The sequence below is a fragment of the Oncorhynchus nerka genome, linkage group LG10 (genome assembly GCF_034236695.1).
Source record: "Oncorhynchus nerka isolate Pitt River linkage group LG10, Oner_Uvic_2.0, whole genome shotgun sequence".
NCBI lineage: Eukaryota > Metazoa > Chordata > Actinopteri > Salmoniformes > Salmonidae > Oncorhynchus > Oncorhynchus nerka.
In genome coordinates this window covers 63,357,457-63,377,131 of record NC_088405.1, presented here as the reverse complement: position 1 = coordinate 63,377,131, position 19,675 = coordinate 63,357,457, and the positions used below count along the sequence as shown (strand labels likewise).

Genomic DNA, 19,675 nt, shown 5'->3' with positions numbered 1-19,675 from the left:
ACGAGCGCCTTATGCTGGGAATGCGGGGAAAACTCAGGGAAAGTGACATACACAAACATATGTGCAACAGAGGGCTCTGGGTGAGAATGGTGCCGGCTCACCTGGGGTGATGCCAGAGCGCCCTACCTGTTGCCTCGATCCCCAGAGGAACCAACCCGGCACCGACCGGCAGTATGACCTCTGCGGCCACAGATGGTGCACGAGCTGGAACCCCCTCCAGTCTCCCTGCATACCGCCCCTCCCAGCTCCATGGGTATTGGAGAGGGGGTGCGGGAGGATGGAACCACCAGACCCCGATCTGATCGTCCGCGGGTAGCCAGCAGGTTGTCCAGCCGGATGGACAGGTCCACCAGCTGGTCGAATGTGAGGGTGGTGTCTCTGCAGGCCAACTTCCTAAGGACGTCCTCGCACAGACTGCAGCGGTAATGGTCGATCAGGGCCCTGTTCCATCCTGGACATCATCTGAATATAAAGACTCAGGTCAATACATTAGCATAAAGTGTCACTGGCCACTTTAAGAAATGGAACACTAGTCACTTTAATAATGTTTACATATTTTGCATTACTCATCTCATATGTACAGTATATACTGTATTCTATTCTATTAAACTGTATCTTAGTCTATGCCGCTCTGACATTGCTCATCCACATATTTATATATTCTCAATTCCCTTTACTTAGATTTGTGTGTATTGAGTATATGTTGTGAAGGTGTTAGATATTACTTGTTAGATATTACTGCACTGTCGGAGCTAGAAACACAAGCATTTCGCTACACAATAACATCTGCTCAACATGTGTATGTGACCAATCCAATTTTATTTGATTTGGTGGATTGTATTGAGCGATCGCATTGAGCCCTGGGCTGAAGTTATGTACAAGTTTTGTATAAGTGTTACTTCTAGCAGTCATTGCCTGTATTTTTTTAAGGATGTTAATATGATAAATACATCACAGATCTTTGAACTGTCTTACTTTATCAATATAAACATTTTAGACTTAATGTTTTCATTTGATAATTTGTCAATGAAATATAAAGCATTTGAAGCTTCAAAATGATTTATTGAAAAGTAATTTTGTACTCATTAGTTATTATTCTGGACAAACTGAGTTTTGTGAAAACCAATTAATACATTTTCTGGTGTCCTTTGTTTGAGTATAATAATTAACATTTTTGACCTTTTGGAATTACTGATGAGTTTGTAAATGCACCATGTAAGGTCAGGGAATATACACTGAGAAAGGGACTCCCATTTACAGTATTTGGAAACTCCAGAACTCTGCACTAGACAGGATGTAAAACACCACAATAGTGTTTAGAAGCGTTAGAAAGAGGAAACAGCACCAAAAGAGAAGAGATCTAATTCTGCACTTAACAGAACTCAAAACTCAAATAGTGTTTTCAACCTTCTCAGTGTTCGTGCTCCCAGTCTCTGACAAGGTGCTGCACATGTTTTGATTATTTGGTGTTACAAAACACCATGTCATGTTTCAGAACACCTCAGGATGAATGTTTCAGTACACCTTAAATCTGTCCCAATACCCTCACAACCATATGTTTAAATACTCCAGTAAAGTTCATGTTTAAGGTGGTGGTAGCTCATTTGCCACTAGTTTAAGTGTTACGAAACACTTCATTTTATTTGTGTAGAACTTATATCAGCCACTTCTCTTCTTCCCACTCAGCACTGTAATTGCTGAATATGTCCACAGCATCCTCCCATGAGTCCTCTGACAGTTTCAGTTGATCTTCTATGCAAACTGACAGACAGACAGGCAGGCAGGCCTGTGTCTGTGCAAGGCATCAAGGCAGCTCAGCTTCAGAGATAGTCAGGGATGTTGTTGACCACAGAGCCCCATGATGTCTCTGCCCATTAGTGATGCCACAGTGGACTCTTATCTCTGTGATGCGTAGCTGTCTCTACACAGCACTTGTCAGTGGGGTGCCTTTCTACGTGGGTGATGCTCAGCTCTAACTATGATCCTCCAGAGCCTTGTTTGCTGATGGAGACAGGCCTGCTGGGAGGCTGGCGTTGGCATTTGAGCTGCTCGTCAAAGCACAGTTAGGGTGAGGACAGCGCTCAGTGTTTTTGACTGTCACTGTCAGTTCTCTGACGTACTGTGTGCGCATGCAATGGGGTAAAAATAGGGAAGGTATTTCTGGGTCACAACTAGCATGCTGCAAATCAATATGGACCAATTTACATCAGCAACCATCTGTCAGATCCCTGGTCTTTACCCTCAAACCCCTCTGCTGTTTACAGACAGCAACAAACAATGTTTTTCTGACCACAGTGGAGGCTAGAGGCACTCTAATGTCCTGTCTCACTGTGTACATGTCACACCCTGACCATAGAGAGACGTTTTATTTCTCTATTTGGTTAGGTCAGGGTGTGATGTGGGGTGAGCATTCTACGTTTTGTAGTTCTGCGTGTTTGGCCGAGTGTGGTTCCCAATCAGAGGCAGCTGTCTATCTTTGTCTCTGATTGGGAATCATACTTAGGCAGCCTGTTTTGCCACCTTAGTTGTGGGTAGTTGACTTTGTTAGTGGCCTGTATAGCCCTAGTAAGCTTCATGGTTGTTTTTGTTGGCGACATTCAAAATAAAAAGAAATGTACGCTTACGACGCTGCACCTTGGTCCAGTAATTTCCCTGACGACGTTCGTGACAGTACACCTCTCTTCTGTCTTCTCATTAAGCCCTCTACAACGTTGTTTACATACATTCAGACTTCCCTGTTAAGATAAAGTTCCTAACTCTGCATCGCTCGAGCACTGATATTTACAGTATACTGTACCAGTCAAAGGTCAGGACACACTGAAACATTCCAGGGTTTTTATTTATTTTTACTATTTTCTACATTGTAGAATAATAGCGAAGACATCAAAACTATGAAATAACACATATGGAATCATGTAGTACTCCAAAAAGTGTTAAACAAATCAAAATATGCTTTATATTTCAGATTCTTCAAAGTAGTCACCTTTTGCCTTGATGACAGCATGGCACACACGTGGCACACTCTTCTCTCAACCAGCTTCACAAGGTAGTCACCTGGAATCCATTTTAATTAACAGGTGTGCCTTGTTAAAAGGTCATTTGTGGTATTTCTTTACTTATTAATGTGTTTGAGCCAATCACTTATGTTGTGATAAGGTAGGGGTGGTATAAAGAAGATAGCCCTATTTGGTAAAAGACCAAGTCCATATATTGAAAAAGACACAGCTCAAATAAGCAAAGAGAAATAACAGTCCATCATTACATTAAGACATAAAGGTCAATCAATCCGGAAAATTTCAAGAACTTTTAAAGTTTCTTCAAGTGCAGTCGCAAAAACCATCAAGCGTTATGATGAAACTTGTTGTCATGAGGACCGTCACAGGAGAGGAAGACCCAGAGTTACCTCTGCTGCAGAGGATAAGATCATTAGAGTTACCAGCCTCAGAAATTGCAGCCCAAATAAATGCTTCATAGAGTTCAAGTAACAGACACATCTCAACATCAACTGTTCGGAGGAGACTGAGTGAATTAAGCCTTCATGGTCGAATTGCTGCAAAGAAACTACTACTAAAGGATACCAATAAGGAGAAAAGACTTGCTGGGGCCAAGAAACACGAGCAATGGACATTAGACTGGTTGAAATCTGTCCTTTGGTCTGAAGAGTCCAAACTTGAGATTTTGGTATCCAACCACCATGACTTTGTGAGTAGGTGAATTGATGTTCTCTGCATATGTGGTTCCCACTGTAAAGAATGGAGGAGGGGGTGTGGGGGTGCTTTGCTGGTGACACTGTCAGTGATTTATTTAGAATTCAAGACACACTTAACCAGCATGGCTACCACAGCATTCTGCAGCGATACACCATCCCATCTGTTTTGCGCTTAGTGGGACTATCATTTGTTTTTCAACAGGACAATGACCCAACACACCTTCAGGCTGTGTAAGGGCTATTTGACCAAGAAGGAGAGTGATGGAGTGCTACATCAGATTACCTGGTCTCCACAATCACCCGACCTCAACCCAAATGAGATGGTTTGGGATGAGTTGGACCGCAGAATGAAGGAAAAGCAGCCAACAAGTGCTCAGCATATGTGGGAACTCCTTTAAGACTGTTGGAAAAGCATTCCTGGTGAAGCTGGTTGAGAGAATGCCAAGAGTGTGCAAAGCTGTCATCAAGGCAAAGGGTGGCTACTTTGAAGAATCAAAATGTATTTTATTTGTTTAACACTTTTTGGTTACTACATGATTCCATATGTGTTATTTCATAGTTTTGATGTCTCCACTATTATTCTACAATGTAGAAATTAGTAAAAATATAGAAAAATCCTTGAAGGAGTAGGTGTGTCCAAACTTGGACTGGTTCTGTATGTATCCACAGTACATTCTCTCACAATGATATTTTATTCACATGGAATGAGGCTGAAAACCATTCAAATTAGCTACTTATGCTTTTACTACTATGCTATTTCTATAGGAACACCCTCAGATTACTCAGTCCCAGTGCTTTCAGGCAGTCCTCCAATGGCAAAATGCTGAACCAAATGTCTCAACACCCCATATTAACACTGTAACATTTTAGCAGCAGATAACGCTATGTGTAATAAACTGTGGCTGATGAAAAGCAGTTTGTGAGTGTAAGCTACCTGTCAAAGGGTTAAAGACAAGTGTTTGATGTCCAGGGATGAGTGCATCTGGCAAGCAAATGAATACAGGCCAGAGTCATAGTGTTGACATTCCCAATGAGGATGGTGGCGAGGTTTTGGCATGTCTGTGTGCCACTGTTATTGTCTGTATGTGATGGAAGAGGTCTTTCACCACGTATACACTATACATCTGGTTTACAACTTCCCAGTGGATTAAGCTCGTATCCTACGTAGGCAGACTGTGGTATGGTGAATTTCCCCTTGTTTATCCTCCTGATGGCGTATTTAGATATAGGTGTAATGCACTCAAATAACTGTAAAATTATATTATCATAGCCATGTATATACTACTGGACAGTGTCGTGTCTTTGGCTATGCCGGATTAAGTTATATGACATACTATTCTATAAAATAATTTATCAGTAATTAATATTACCTGATTGAGCTAATCATGTAAATGTAATTAACTAGAGAGTCGGGGCACCACAAAATAATATTTATAGAGCTGTTATCTTCCGAATAAACTCTTAAAGACCTAGTAATATTTTACATCAATAGCAGTCAATATTAATCATCACCTTAATTCAGTCTCATCTGAAAGTTGTAATTTCTTCGTTATCTTCACGAACCCTGGCTATCAAGTTGAATCAGCAATATAAAATTGGGTTTAATTATTTATTTAGTGAATACCTAACTAATCACACAGAATTACACATACACACAATTAATCATAACTTGATTACAAATTACGTCATAAAGGAAAACGTCCCTAGCGGGCGGAACAGATATGACAGCTTGTTACACAAAATAACAGGGTCTGGGTTTGAGTGAAAGAGCGGGAAGACTGAGGAACAAAGGGCGAAGCCGTGCTATGGTAAATATAGTATCTTATGCATTCTAAATTACCACCCATTTGGAAAAGGAAAATGCAATAAATATTTGGTGGTAGATGGAAGGCCGTGTTGCCAAACCGAGTCCTTTGTCCTTTGAAGAATGTCTCTGGTGGTCAATTGAATACTTGTAGTAACGTCGTTGTGTGATAGACGGGATACTCTGTCTGTTCCTTCCTAACCCTCGTTTGCAGCTGCTGTTGCTAACTCAACGGCTAGGAGGTATCACTGTAGTGAATAAGAGTTCAAAGTTCATACCATTCGCATCCAAAGCTCACGCTGATGTTGGCTTCGTTCTTTAGTTATTATCTGAAGCATTCTGACATCGGACCGTCGTCCTCACATCCTCGGAACAGGAGGTTATATTGTCGTCAAGGCTTTTATATAGGAAGGGAGAGGAGGGAGTGTTTGAAAAGTTTTATAGCCCATGTCCCTTCACAGGGGCAGGCCACTGATTGAGCAGAGCCCTATTTTATGAAAACCCAAATCTCACATTTTAGAAGCTAAAATCACATTTCATCCCATCACGAATAATTTCATATTCAAACATTTAAATTGAACAACAATTCCATGTGAATCCGATAACTCTGATGTGTCGACTTTTCACTGTAGAGTTTATGCCATCTTATCATTGATGAGAATGTCTCAGATGACAACTGAACTGACATCGTATTCATTAAGTACCACCGCATATGTTCAATTGGTCGGATTACCAGAATATAGTTCATTTCCCCCCACCTACTGATGTTCCCAGAATCTCTATGTTAACCAAGGGGTTTGCAAATGTAACATCAGTAGGGTAGAGAGAGGAAAAAGGGGGGAAGAGGTATTTATGACTGTCATAAACCTACCCCCAGGCCAACGTCATGACAATAGTCTCTCTCTCTCTCTCTTTCTCTCTCATCCTAACTCAGTCTTTTTTAACAAATGGGATCCCTCTCTGTCACCGCATGGTCTTGTGTTAAAATGGTTTCATCCGACACCTCTACCATCCAACTCAGTCTCTAGTAGCAGCAGTCAATAAATATGATTAGGCTTTGATGTTAATGTGTTGAGATGAATGGAGTTTTTTTATTCGCTCTACCTCTTTCATGAATGATTTGAAATTTGTTTTCCAGCAATGATAGTGTTTATGCTACCTATGAGAGACTTCAATTCTGCTCAAACTTGGACAGAGGTAACCTCCAGGCTGGCCTGCCGTAGCCACAGGTCGAAAGTCAGACGTCAATTACCTCAGATGAGGCAGCTCAGGAGTTGAAGCAGGACTGTATTGTAAAGCAGAGAGGCCTGCCATATAGTGTAGGTGGAGTCCTATTCTTTCCAGGTGATGTGATTACTCAGTGCTTATATTCTCCGTAAGGTTACTGTGACCTTTAGCATAGATCAATTCACCCAGCAGACACATGACTCCAGATGCAATGGGTGCTCCGCTCTACATCCTCCCTCCCTCCACACACCCACCCTACTGGGGTAGCTCTAGGAAGAGTCTGGGTGGTTCCAAACTTCTTCCATTTAAGAATGATGCAGGCCACTGTATTCTTGAGGACCTTCAATTCTGCAGACATTCTTTGGTACCCTTCCCAAGATCTGTGCCTCAACACAATCCTGTCTTGGAGCTCTACGGACAATTCCTTTGACCTCTTGGCTTGGTTATTGCTCTGACATGCAATTTCAACTGTGGGACCTTATATAGATAGGTGTGTGCCTTTTCAAATCATGTCCAATCAATTGAATTTACCACAGGTGGGCTCCAATAAAGTTGTAGAAACAGGATGCACCTGAGCTCAATTTCGAGTCTCATAGTAAAGGGTCTGAATACTTATGTAAATAATGTTTTTGCTTTGTCATTATGGGGTATTGTGTGTAGTTTGATGAGGAAATGTTTTTACTTAAACCATTTTAGAATAAGGATGTAACATAACAAAATGTGGACAAAGTCAAGGGGTCTGAATAGTGCACTGCCTTAACTCACTCTGGTTTAGGGTTGCAAAGCTACCGGTCATTTACTAAAGTTACTGGAATCTTCAGTCATTTTGGTAATTAACAGGTAATCTATGGTAACTTTGGAAATGTATACTTGAATAACTTTTAAAAAGTGTATTCATATATAGTATTTATGTGTCCATAATTCTACTGAATTGACCATATGGTTCAAGAGAAAATAACCTAATGAATGAAAATAGCATCTAATTAACAATGGCATTATTTTCAATTAACTTATTTTCAATTAACTTTGCCAAATATAGACTTTTTTCACAACTGCCACCAGTTTGGCGCCAAAACATTTACAACAAAGAAATATTGAGTGTGTAAAAATGTATTATATATACACTACCAGTCAAAGGTTTGGATACACCTACTCACTCAAAGGGTTTTTCTTTATTTTTACTATTTTCTACATTGTAGAATAATAGGGTGATTGTGGAGGCCAGGTCATTTGATGCAACACTCCATCACTCTCCTTCTTGGTCAAATAGCCCTTACACAGCCTGAAGGTGTGTTGGGTCATTGCCCTGTTGAAAAACAAATGATAGTCCCACTAAGCGCAAAACAGATGGGATGACGTAATGCTGCAGAATGCTGTGATAGCCATGCTGGTTAAGTGTGCCTTGAATTCTAAATAAATCACTGACAGTGTCCCCAGCAAAGCACCCCACGCCATCACACCTCCTTCTCCATGCTTCACGGTGGGAACCACACATGCAGAGATCATCCATTCACCTACTCTGCGTCTCACAAAGACACAGTGGTTGGAACCAAAAATCGCAAATTTTGACTCATCAGTCCAAAGGACAGATTTCCACCAGTCTATTGTCCATTGCTCGTGTTTCTTGGCCCAAGAAAGTATATTCTTATTATTGGTGTCCTCTAGTAGTGGTTCCTTTGCAGCAATTCGACCATGAAGGCCTGATTCACTCAGTCTCCTCCGAACAGTTGATGTTGAGATGTGTCTGTTACTTGAACTCTGTGAAGCATTTATTTGGGCTGCAATCTGAAGTGCAGTTAACTGTAATGAACTTATCCTCTGCAGCAGAGGTAACTCTGGGTCTTCCTTTCCTGTGGCGGTCCTCATGAGAGCCAGTTTCATCATATCGCTTGATGGTTTTTACGACTGCACTTGAAGAAACTTTTAGAAATTTTCCGTATTGACTGACCTTCATGTTTTAAAGTAATGATGGACTGTCATTTCTCTTTGCTTATTTGAGCTGTTCTTGCCATAATATGGACTTGGTCTTTTACCAAATAGAGCTATCTTCTGTATACCACCCCTAACTTGTCACAACACAACTGATTGGTTCAAACGCATTAAGATGTAAAGAAATTCCACAAATTGCCTTTTAACATCGCACACCTGTTAATTGAAATGCATTCCAGGTGACTACCTCATGAATCTGGTTGAGAAAATCTGGCCAAGTGTGTGCAAAGCTGGCTACTTTGAAGAATCTGAAATATAAAATATATTTTGGTTTGTTTAACACTTTTTTGGTTACTACATGATTCCATATGTTATTTCATAGTTTTGATGTCTTCACTATTATTCTACAATGTAGAAAATATTTTTTTTAAATTAAGAAAAACCCTTGAATGAATAGGTGTGTCCAAACTTTTGACTGGTACTGTATATATATTTATATATATATATATATAGAAATAGGTATATGATCACACCAGTAATAGATACTTTGTTGCATTACTTGCTGAATAAAGTGCACCTACTGTACCACCAACCGCGTGAAACAAATAAAACAAAATAGGAACGCAAGGCTTTATCAGTTTTTTTTTTACAGAAATGTTAGGTGATAGACTAGGAATGTCTTGGAGATCCGGATTGACCGGTTGGTGACCACTGTTTTACATCTTTCTCCTTCTATTATTTTAAAATAATCGTTGTCATGGTGGAACAGCAGTTCAAGACAAGTTGAAGTTGCCATCTAGTGAAAGATTTAATCACATACGGGTTAGTTATATATATTTGATGTATTAATGTGCTTATTTTCACACTGTATTGTTGAGTTCATTTTCGATTGGTTAAAAAAAATTAAGTGATATTTTCATTTAGATCGTTCTTATTTAGATTTCCCATCTGCTCCTGTTTTGGCCTTGGAAAGATATGTCTTTAAGTAGGTACATGTTGTTTTCAAGTGTTTAGCACATGCTTTCCTTAATACAAACTGTGATTTCTGTCAGCTTCATGTATTCACATCTTTGTTAAAGCTTTTAAGTTCGCAAATGTGCTAAGCGAATTGAGCTAACAAATCGCCATACACTTTATAAAAAAAATCTAAAATTGTATTGGTCACATACACATGGTTAGTAGGCATTATTGCGAGTGTAGCGAAATGCTTATGCTTCTAGACCCGTGTTACGGATACCAGTATCCTCTGTGTGTATCCTGTGTTCTTTTCTCTCCTTCTCCCCTCACAGGTGAAAATCATCACTCCCCAATCAGTCACCAATCCAATCATCAATCAGAACACACCTCCTCCTGTTTCCTACCATATCACAGTTCCTTTCCCTTGGTTTAAAAACCCTGTCAGTTGTTTGCTCTAGAGCTCAATCTCTCTGTAAATTCCATGTCTGTAGGTCACTCTCTCTTTGTGTATTGAGCTCTCTTTTGTTTGAGCACCTCCATAGCAATTTGTCATCACCTGTGAGTATTGTTTTTGGCTATGGTGTTTGCTGGTGGGAAAAGGGGAAACCAAGACAAGTCGCCGATGGGCATACACTACCCGTAGGTAGACTTTGTTAAATACACTAGTTAGAACTGGGCGGACCACCCACTGTATTTTTGGTTAGTTAGTTAGCTGTTGTTAAAGTAGGCTTGTCTAGTTTAGGGTTGTTTTTGAATACTTATTGTTTCTTTCCTTGGGTCCAGCTCAGCCCCTTTTCCTGCTCCCCCCATTACCGTGTGTTTACAAATAAACCTTGAGTTTGACGGTAGATTTCAGTTGTCGTAGTTATTTCGTTCTCACTTTTACTTTGTCACTATTAGAATTTGCATGAGTTATGTTACGGGTCTCATTACCATCCCCTCCCCTAGACTGTCGGGCCAAAAGGGATTCGTAACAACTCGACACAGTGTAGCAGTATCTAACAGGTAATATCTAACAAATTCCACAACAAAACCTAATACACACAATCTAGTGAAGGAATGGGATGAGAATATATTACAAGTTAAGAATTAAATATATGGGTGAGCATTGACTGAGCAGCTAAGATGCAATAGATGGTAAAGAATAGATAGTGAATGATACAGTATATACATATGAGATGAGTAATGTGAGATATGTAAACATTCTTAAAGTGCAACAGGCAGTGGCTCGGGTGGTTGTGTTCCTTGATGATCTTTTTGGCCTTCCTGTGACATCTGGTGGTGTAGGTGTCCTAGAGGGCAGGTAGTTTGCCCCCGGTGATGCATTGTGCAGACCTCACTACCCTCTGGAGAGCCTTACGGTTGTGGGCGGAGCAGTTGCCGTACCAGGCGGTGATACAGCCTGACCGGATGCTCTCGCTTCTGCATCTGTAGAATTTTGTTAATGTTTTTGGTGACAAGCCAGAGTGTCTTCAGCCTTCTGAGGTTAAAGAGGCACTGCTGCGCCTTCTTCACCACGCAGTCTGTGTGGGTGGACCATGTCAGTGATGTGTACGCCGAGGAACTTAACTTTCCACCTTCTCCACTACTGTCCCGTCAATGTGGATAGGGGGCTGCTCCCTCTGCTGTTTCCTGCAGTCCATGATCATCTCCTTTGTTTTGTTGACATTGAGTGTGAGGTTGTTTTCCTGGCACCACACTCCGAGGCCCCTCACCACCTCCCTGAAGGCCGTCTCGTCGTTGTTGGTAATCAAACCTACCATTGTAGTGTCTCTGCAAACTTGATGATTGAGTTGGCGGCGTGCATGGCCATGCAGTCATGGGTGAACAGGGAGTACAGGAGAGGGCTGAGAACGCACCCTTGTGGGGCCCAAGTGTTGAGGATCAGCGGGGTGGAGATGTTGTTTCCTACCTTCACCACCTGGGGGCGGCCCATCAGGAAGTCCAGGACCCAGTTGCACAGTGCGGGGTCGAGACCCAGGGTCTTGAGCTTAATGACGAGTTTGGAGTGTACTATGGTGTTAAATGCTGTAGTCGCTGAACAGCATTCGTACATAGGTATTCCTCTTGTCCAGATGGGTTAGGGAAGTGTGCAGTGCGATTGCGTCGCCTTGGACCTATTGGGGCGGTATGCAAATTGGAGTGGGTCTAGTGTGTCAGTTAGGGTGGAGGTGATATGGTCCTTGACTAGTCTCTCAAAGCACTTCATGATGACTGAAGTGAGTGCTATGGGGCGGTAGTCGTTTAGCTCAGTTACCTTAGCTTTCTTGGGAACAGGAACAATGGTGGCCCTCTTGAAGCATGTGGGAACAGCAGACTGGGATAAGGATTGATAGAATATGTCCGTAAGCACACCAGCCAGCTGGTCTGCGCATGCTCTGAGGACGCGGCTGGGGATGCCGTCTGGGCCGGCAGCCTTGCGAGGTTTAACACGTTTAAATGTTTTACTCATGTTAGCTGCAGTGAAGGAGAGCCTGCAGGTTTTGGTAGCGGGCAGTAGTCAGTGGCACTGTGTTGTTCTCAAAGCGAGCAAAGAAGTTGTTTAGTTTGTCTGGGAGCAAGAAATCGTTGTCCGCGATGGGGCTGGTTTTCCTTTTGTAGTCCGTGATTGACTGTAGGCCCTGCCACATACCTATCGTGTCTGAGCCGTTGAATTGCGACTCTACTTTGTCTCTATACTGACGCTTAGCTTGTTTGATTGCCTTGCGGAGGGAATAGCTACACTCTGTATTCTGTTATGTTTCCAGTTGCCATGATTAAATGCGATGGTACGTACTTTCAGTTTTGCGCGAATGCTGCCATCAATCCACGGTGTCTGGTTAGGGAAGGTTTTAATAGCCACAGTGGGTACAACATCTCCTATACACTTCCATATACACTCTCTCACCGAGTCAGCGTATACGTTATTGTCTGAGGCTACCCAGAACATATCCCAGTCCACGTGATTGAAGCAATCTTGAAGCGTGGAATCTGATTGGTCAGACCAGCGTTGGACAGACCTAAGCATGGGTGCTTCCTGTTTTAGTGTCTGCCTATAGGAGTGGAGCAACAAGATGGAGTCATGGTCAGATTTGCCAAAAGGAGGGCGTGGGAGGGCCTTGTATGCATCACAGAAGTTAGAGTAGCAGTGTTCGAATGTGTTACTTACTCGTGTACTGCAATCGATATGCTGATAGAATTTAGGTAGCCTTGTTCTCAGATTAGCTTTGTTAAAATCCCCAGCTAAAATAAATGCAGCCTCAGGATAGATGGTTTCCAGTTTGCATGAAGTCCAGTGAAGTTCCCTGATGGCCGTCTTGGTATCCACTTGCGGGGGGATATACACAGCTGTGACGATAACCACTTAACATTGTGTGTTAGCATGCTAGCTCCCATTCCGTGATAATGTTGCTAGCTTCTTGTCTTTGTATGTATCTGGCTAATTTCAGTGCTTAGTATGTTACGAGATTGTATTATTTTAATTACATTGTATGTATACATAGTTGTGTGTACTGGGTTTCAGTCATTTTATGCATATGTTCCTGTCATTAGAATTGTCATACTTTCTGCAAGTCATTTTATCCTTGCTAGCTAAGCTAGGCCCTATTCCTTGTTAGCTCGGGATGGTAAGTTCACGGATTCATGCTATTCATTGGTGTATTTCTAAATCATTATTTGTATGCCTTTGTTTGCTTGATGTGAATGGATGCAGAACATGTTGTGATACATATTTTCTCTTTTTTGTATTGCAGTTTTACTATAATCCTTACTAAAGAACCCAAATGGTATTCCTGCCTCCTGGATCTTCATTATTATTATTAGAGTTGTTAGCGATCTGTCGATTTGTGGAGGAGACACACACATTACTTTCCAGTAATATACCCTCCATTTGCAACCCTACTCTGGTTTCTGGGATTAAGGATGATCACTGTGTATGATGAAGTTGTTTCTCCAGACCTGTTTGTAACTTAGACTAAGGCAAGTGAAGGTTTCCTGTGTGGCAAGTATGTTTGTACCACAGGCGGCTGGTTGCACCTTAATTGGGGAGGACTGGCTCATAGTAATGGCTCGAACGGAATTAATGGAATGGTATCGAACACATCAAACACATAGTTTCCATGTGTTTGCTACCATTCCATTCACTCCATTCCAGACATTATTATGAGCCTTCCTCCCCTCAGCAGCCTCCTGTGGTGTGTATGTGTGGAAGATTGAAATGAATTATCACTTAACTATAAATGTTAATCATCCTTGGTGTTCCATATTCGTCTGGCCCAGAGAGCTGATAAAAGTCCAAGTATATGAACTTCAATAAATGATCATGCATTATAAAACAAGGACCCTCTCCAGGTGCATTCCCCATGTGTGTGAACATTAAGTGTTGTTGATATTGCTAAAAACACAGCTATAAAACAATATTAAAACTAGCTTCCATTTTAATTGTGCAAAATTATGAAGGCACGGATAAAGTCACATGTTCTTTGATAATGCAATGAAAAGGAAAATACAGCCACAACAGAGATTATTTGTCACACTTGTCGTAGTGAGGAGACCAAAGTGCAGCGTGATGTGATTACATACTTTTAATGTAAGACGAAGTACACGAAACAAACAAAACAACACGACCGTGACCGCTATCAACACTGAGTGCAAAACATGCAACATCCATTAGACATAGATAATCACCCATGAAATACTCAAGGTATATGGCTGCCTAAATATGGTTCCCAATCAGAGACAACGATAAACAGCTGCCTCTAATTGAGAACCAATCTAGGCAACCATAGACATACAAAACCCCTAGACTGGTACCAACCCCATAAACATACAAAAATGTATAATCACCCATGTCACACCCTGACCTAACCAAAATAATAAAGAAAACTAAGGTCAGGGCGTGACATGATTGGCATAAAGTTAGCAAAAAAGACATAATGAGCTATATGGTATGCTCAAACAAAATTATATTATACTAATAGAAAAATAAAAAAATCTAAAAAAGATGTGTCAAAATTATTAGCTCCCCTGTTTTCAATACTTTGTGCATCCTCCCCTTGGCACTTAGCCTTTTTCCATAATGTTTTATGAGATTAAAGAACACTTTGGGAGGGATCTTAGACCATTCATAGATAGTCTTTCCAGATCCTTGATATGCTTCATTCTGCGCTTAGACTGCCCCCTAAAGATGGCATTAACGATGAGAAATAAAATAAAGACGGCATTAACGATGAGTAATAAAATAAAGACGGCATTAACGATGAGTAATAAAATAAAGACGGCAGTAATAAAATAAAGACGGCATTAACGATGAGTAATAAAATAAAGATGGCATTAACGATGAGTAATAAAATAAAGACTGCATTAACGATGAGTAATAAAATAAAGACGGCATTAACGATGAGTAATAAAATAAAGACGGCATTAACGATGAGTAATAAAATAAAGACGGCATTAACGATGAGTAATAAAATAAAGACGGCATTAACGATGAGTAATAAAATAAAGATGGCATTAACGATGAGTAATAAAATAAAGACTGCATTAACGATGAGTAATAAAATAGACGGCATTAACGATGAGTAATAAAATAAAGACTGCATTAACGATGAGTAATAAAATAAAGACGGCATTAACGATGAGTAATAAAATAAAGACGGCATTAACGATGAGTAATAAAATAAAGACTGCATTAACGATGAGTAATAAAATAAAGACTGCATTAACGATGAGTAATAAAATAAAGACGGCCTCTTTCACACCATAGCCTACTGAATTTGCAAGATAAAACTTGTCTTTCATTTTGAATTCGGCACAAATGTGGCACTGACTAGCCCATGAATTAATGCTTCAGCATTGTCTCAATGAAGAGTTTGGCATTCAACTAGCCATGTGCGACATGCACACGCAGTTACAAGCCTGCTAGTGTTAGCGGCAGGCGGACTAGCAATATACACCGTCATAGTATGAATAAAGCCTCAAATGGAATAGAAGCTAACCCTGAGTAGATCTAGCTTGCTTCGTAGGATACCCCTCTGGTGATTGCATTTGTTGGTTGCTCTCAATAAAGTCAATATAAAGGCTCAGGGGCTGGTGCTGGAGGTACATTCGCAGAGCAGCTGGCTGGTGTGATTACAAATATATTCAATCTCTCCCTATCCCAGTCTGTTGTCCCCATATGCTTCAAGATGGCCACCATTGTCCATATACCAAAAAAGCAAAGGTAATTTAACTAAATTACGTAGCACTCACTTCTGCCATCATGAAGTGCTTTGAAAGACATGGATCATATCACCTCTATCTTACCTGCCACCCTAGACCCATTTCAATTTGCTTACCGCCCCAATAGATCCACAGACGATGCAATCGCCACCACACTGCACATTGCCCTGTCCCATCTGGAAAAGAGGCATACCTATGTAAGAGTGCTGTTCATTGACTATAGCTCAGCATTCAACAACATAGTATGCTCCAAGCTCATCATTAAGCTCGAGGCCCTGGGTCTGAACCCTGCCCTGTGCAATTGGGTCCTGGACTTCCTGACGGGTCGCCCCCAGGTGGTAAAGGTGGGGAACATCACCTCCTCTTCGCTGATCCTCAACACTGGGGCCCCACAAGGGTACGTGCTCAGCCCCCTCCTGTACTCCCTGTTCACCCATGAGTGCATGGCCAAGCACGCCTCCAACTCAATCATCAATTTTGCAGACGACACAACAGTAATAGGCTTGATTACCAACTACGATGAGACAGCCTACAGGGAGGAGGTGAGGGCTCTGGGAGTGTGGTGCCAGGAAAATAACCTCTCACTCAACGTCAACAAAACTAAGGAGATGATCATGGACTTCAGGAAACAGCAGAGGGGGCACCCCACTATCCACATCGATGGGACTGCAGTGGAGAAGGTGGAAATCTTCATGTTCCTCGGCGTACACATCACCGACATCCTGAAATGGTCCACCCACACAGACACCACCCGATGCCATACGAAGGCCAAAAAGATCATCAAGGACATCAACCACCCGAGCCACTGCCTGTTCACCCCTCTATCATCCAGAAGGCAAGGTCAGTACAGGTGCATCAAAGCCGGGATCGAGAGTCTGAAAAACAGCTTCTATCTCAAGGTCGTCAGACTGCTAAACAGCCATCACTAGTACATCAGAGGCGGCTGCCTATAGATATAGATTAGGAATCACTAGACACTTTTAGAAATGGATCACTAGCCACTATAATACTGTTCCGTATCTAGCATTACTCATCTCATATGTATAAACTGCACTCTACACTATTCTACGGTACCCCATTTCATATGTATATACTCTATTGTATTCTATACTACTGTCACGAATCCCGCCGAAGGTGGTTCCTCCTCCTGTTCGGGCGGCGCTCGGCGGTTGTCGTCGCCGGTCTACTAGCTGCCACCGATCCCCTTTTCTGTTTCAGTTAGTTTTGTCTGATGTGTTACACCTGTTTCTTGTTTGGGTTTTGATTTGGGCTATTTAAACCAGGTATGCCTGCTTTTGTGCGGGCTTGTTTTTCTGTTCATGTGGTGTGTATTCTCGTGGACTATTTTCTCCGTACTGTTTGATCCTGCTTTTGGGCTGGTTTAAGTGATGCGCCTTAGTGTTTGGCGTTACCGTTACTTGTTGTTCTGGATTAAAAGATCACGATTGAAATACCTCTGCTCTCTGCGCCTGACTTCTCCACCCACTACTCCTAGAAGCCGTGATAACTACACCACATCAGAGGCTGCTGCCTATAGACATAGAATAGGAATCACTGACCACTTTAAGGAAATGAAACACTAGCCACTTTAATAATGTCTCCGTATCTTGCATTACTCATCTCATACGTATTCTATACTATGCCACTGTATCTTAGTTCAATGCCGCTCTGACATATATGTGTATATATTCTTAATCCATTCCTTACTTAGATTTACGTGTATTTTGGGTATATGTTGTGAAACTGTTAGATATTAGTTGTTAGATGTTACTGCATTGTCGGAGCTAGAAGCACAAGCATTTCGCTACACCCGCAATAACATCTGCTAAACACGTGTATGTGACCAATAAATTAGATTTGATTTGATTTTGACACGATTTCTTCCAAGGCCTCGGCTATGAAATCCTGAAGACCCCAAAAAAGGTTCAGCTGCATTCACAATGATTCCTATTTACTTCCACTTCTTCTCCACTTGTGGCTGTACAGATTATGAACACTGCAATAAATAATACAAAGTCCACTTTTTTAACATGTAGCATTTCACTATCCCTCGGTTCACTGGTCTTGTAGGCTCTACTAACATTGCTTCTTCCCCGCCACTCGTTCCTTCCAATCTTCTCACCGCCTCCAGATAGGAGACACACTGGACACTCCTTACCCTCGCCACCTCATTCTCACTCACCCTAACAAGACACCCCAGGAATTTAGGCGTATGTTCACCTCCACAGTTGCAGCATTTCCCTTCATCTGGCATACAATATTCTTCCCTTGATACATGACCAAATCGTTTACATTTATGACACTGAAGGAGCTTGTGCACAAAAGCTCTTACAGGGTAAGAGCATTTTATAAGCATTTTGCTACACTCACAATAACATCTGCTAACCATGTGTATGTGACCAATAAAATGTGATTTGATTTGGTATCTCATGAATTTAACTTTGTGTGAAGAAAGAGACTCTTCATCAAAGAACAGTAGCATGGATGAAGTGAATTTCTTTTCTCCGTCCACCATACAGGCCAGTCGACGTGCACCAACCACTCCATCAATGTCTTCAGTTACATCCTCAGCCTTTACTTCTTGCACCACCCCAGAAATAACACCCTTGATAGGCGCACTGCTACAAAAATCCATGCAGGAAACATTCCACTCCGATATCTTTTTGAGTCTTAATTAAAACACACTTCTTCTGCTCCGCAGACACACCAAAAATCTAAATAAGAACACTTCTTGTGACTCTCACTGACTCCACACTTTCCTCCAACACATTCCAGATTTTCCTGGAGACGTTAAACGGATTTCCTAAGTAGCATTGATCCAAAACCCTGACTCCGACTAAAAACGAGTCTAGTGGTTTCCTATTTTCCAACATAGCTTTACTTCTCTTGTTTCCCCCTTTTTTCGCCAATGGGTCCCACTCATTCTCACTTTCTGTACTATTAGCTTCATGGGTCACTAGCAGTTTCAAACAAAACCTCAGTTTCCTCCATCTTCCGTCACATTCCCCCAGGCAAATGTACCACTGTTGCAGTGGTTTTAAATTTCTTAATTTGATCACTCTGTTGTGCGGAGAATTTTCCTGTGCAACAGGAAATGCAAAATGTAGTGTATTCAAGGTTTAAAAAGACTTAATTTGCCGTAACGAAAAATGTATCAACCCCTACAAAAAATGTCCATTAATTATAATCCACATAATAATTCACATTTCCTGTTGATGCAGGATTATTTTCCTGCTGTAGCAAACTGGCTCAAATTAAGATCCTACATCTGTAATTGGTGCCCTAATAGTGGTAAGCAGTATTTGGTTTATCAGTTGTTTTTTTGTACCCATTGCCTGATTTATAAAAGTCAACAACAATTTCTCTCTTAATTTGTGAGTTCTTTACTTTTCCCCTTGGTGATGGATGACAAATGAATTTATATGCTTTATCTCGTTTTTGTACCCCAGTGAAACAGGAAGCCATACAAGGCCACAATTGAGAGATTAATTTAAAAACAAAGAATGTTAATTTAATTTTGTTTATTTATTCATAAGAATCTTTAGGGGTGCCAAAGATTTTGGCACATATCTTTTTTAGATGTTTTAATTATTTATCTCTAATACAATTGAATTAATATAAAATTTTGTAATTTCCATTTTTTTTTAGCATACAATATACACTGAGTATACAAATAATTAGGAACATTTTCCTACTATTGAGTTGCACCCCCCTACTTTAGCACTCAGAACAGCCTCAATTGGTTGGGGGTATGGACTCTACAAGGTGTTTCGAAAGCATTCCACAGGGATGCTGGCCCATGTTGACTCTAATGCTTGGCTGAATGTCGTTTGAGTGGTGGACCATTTTTG

General features: G+C 41.2%; 1 protein-coding gene across 1 annotated transcript in view; it reads left to right on the top strand.

Annotated features, from left to right (window-relative positions):
* Nucleotides 1-19,675, top strand: part of LOC115135797 (cGMP-dependent 3',5'-cyclic phosphodiesterase-like) — a 51,173-nt gene that overhangs the window by 12,013 nt on the left and 19,485 nt on the right. The gene's annotated exons all lie outside the window — the stretch shown is intronic.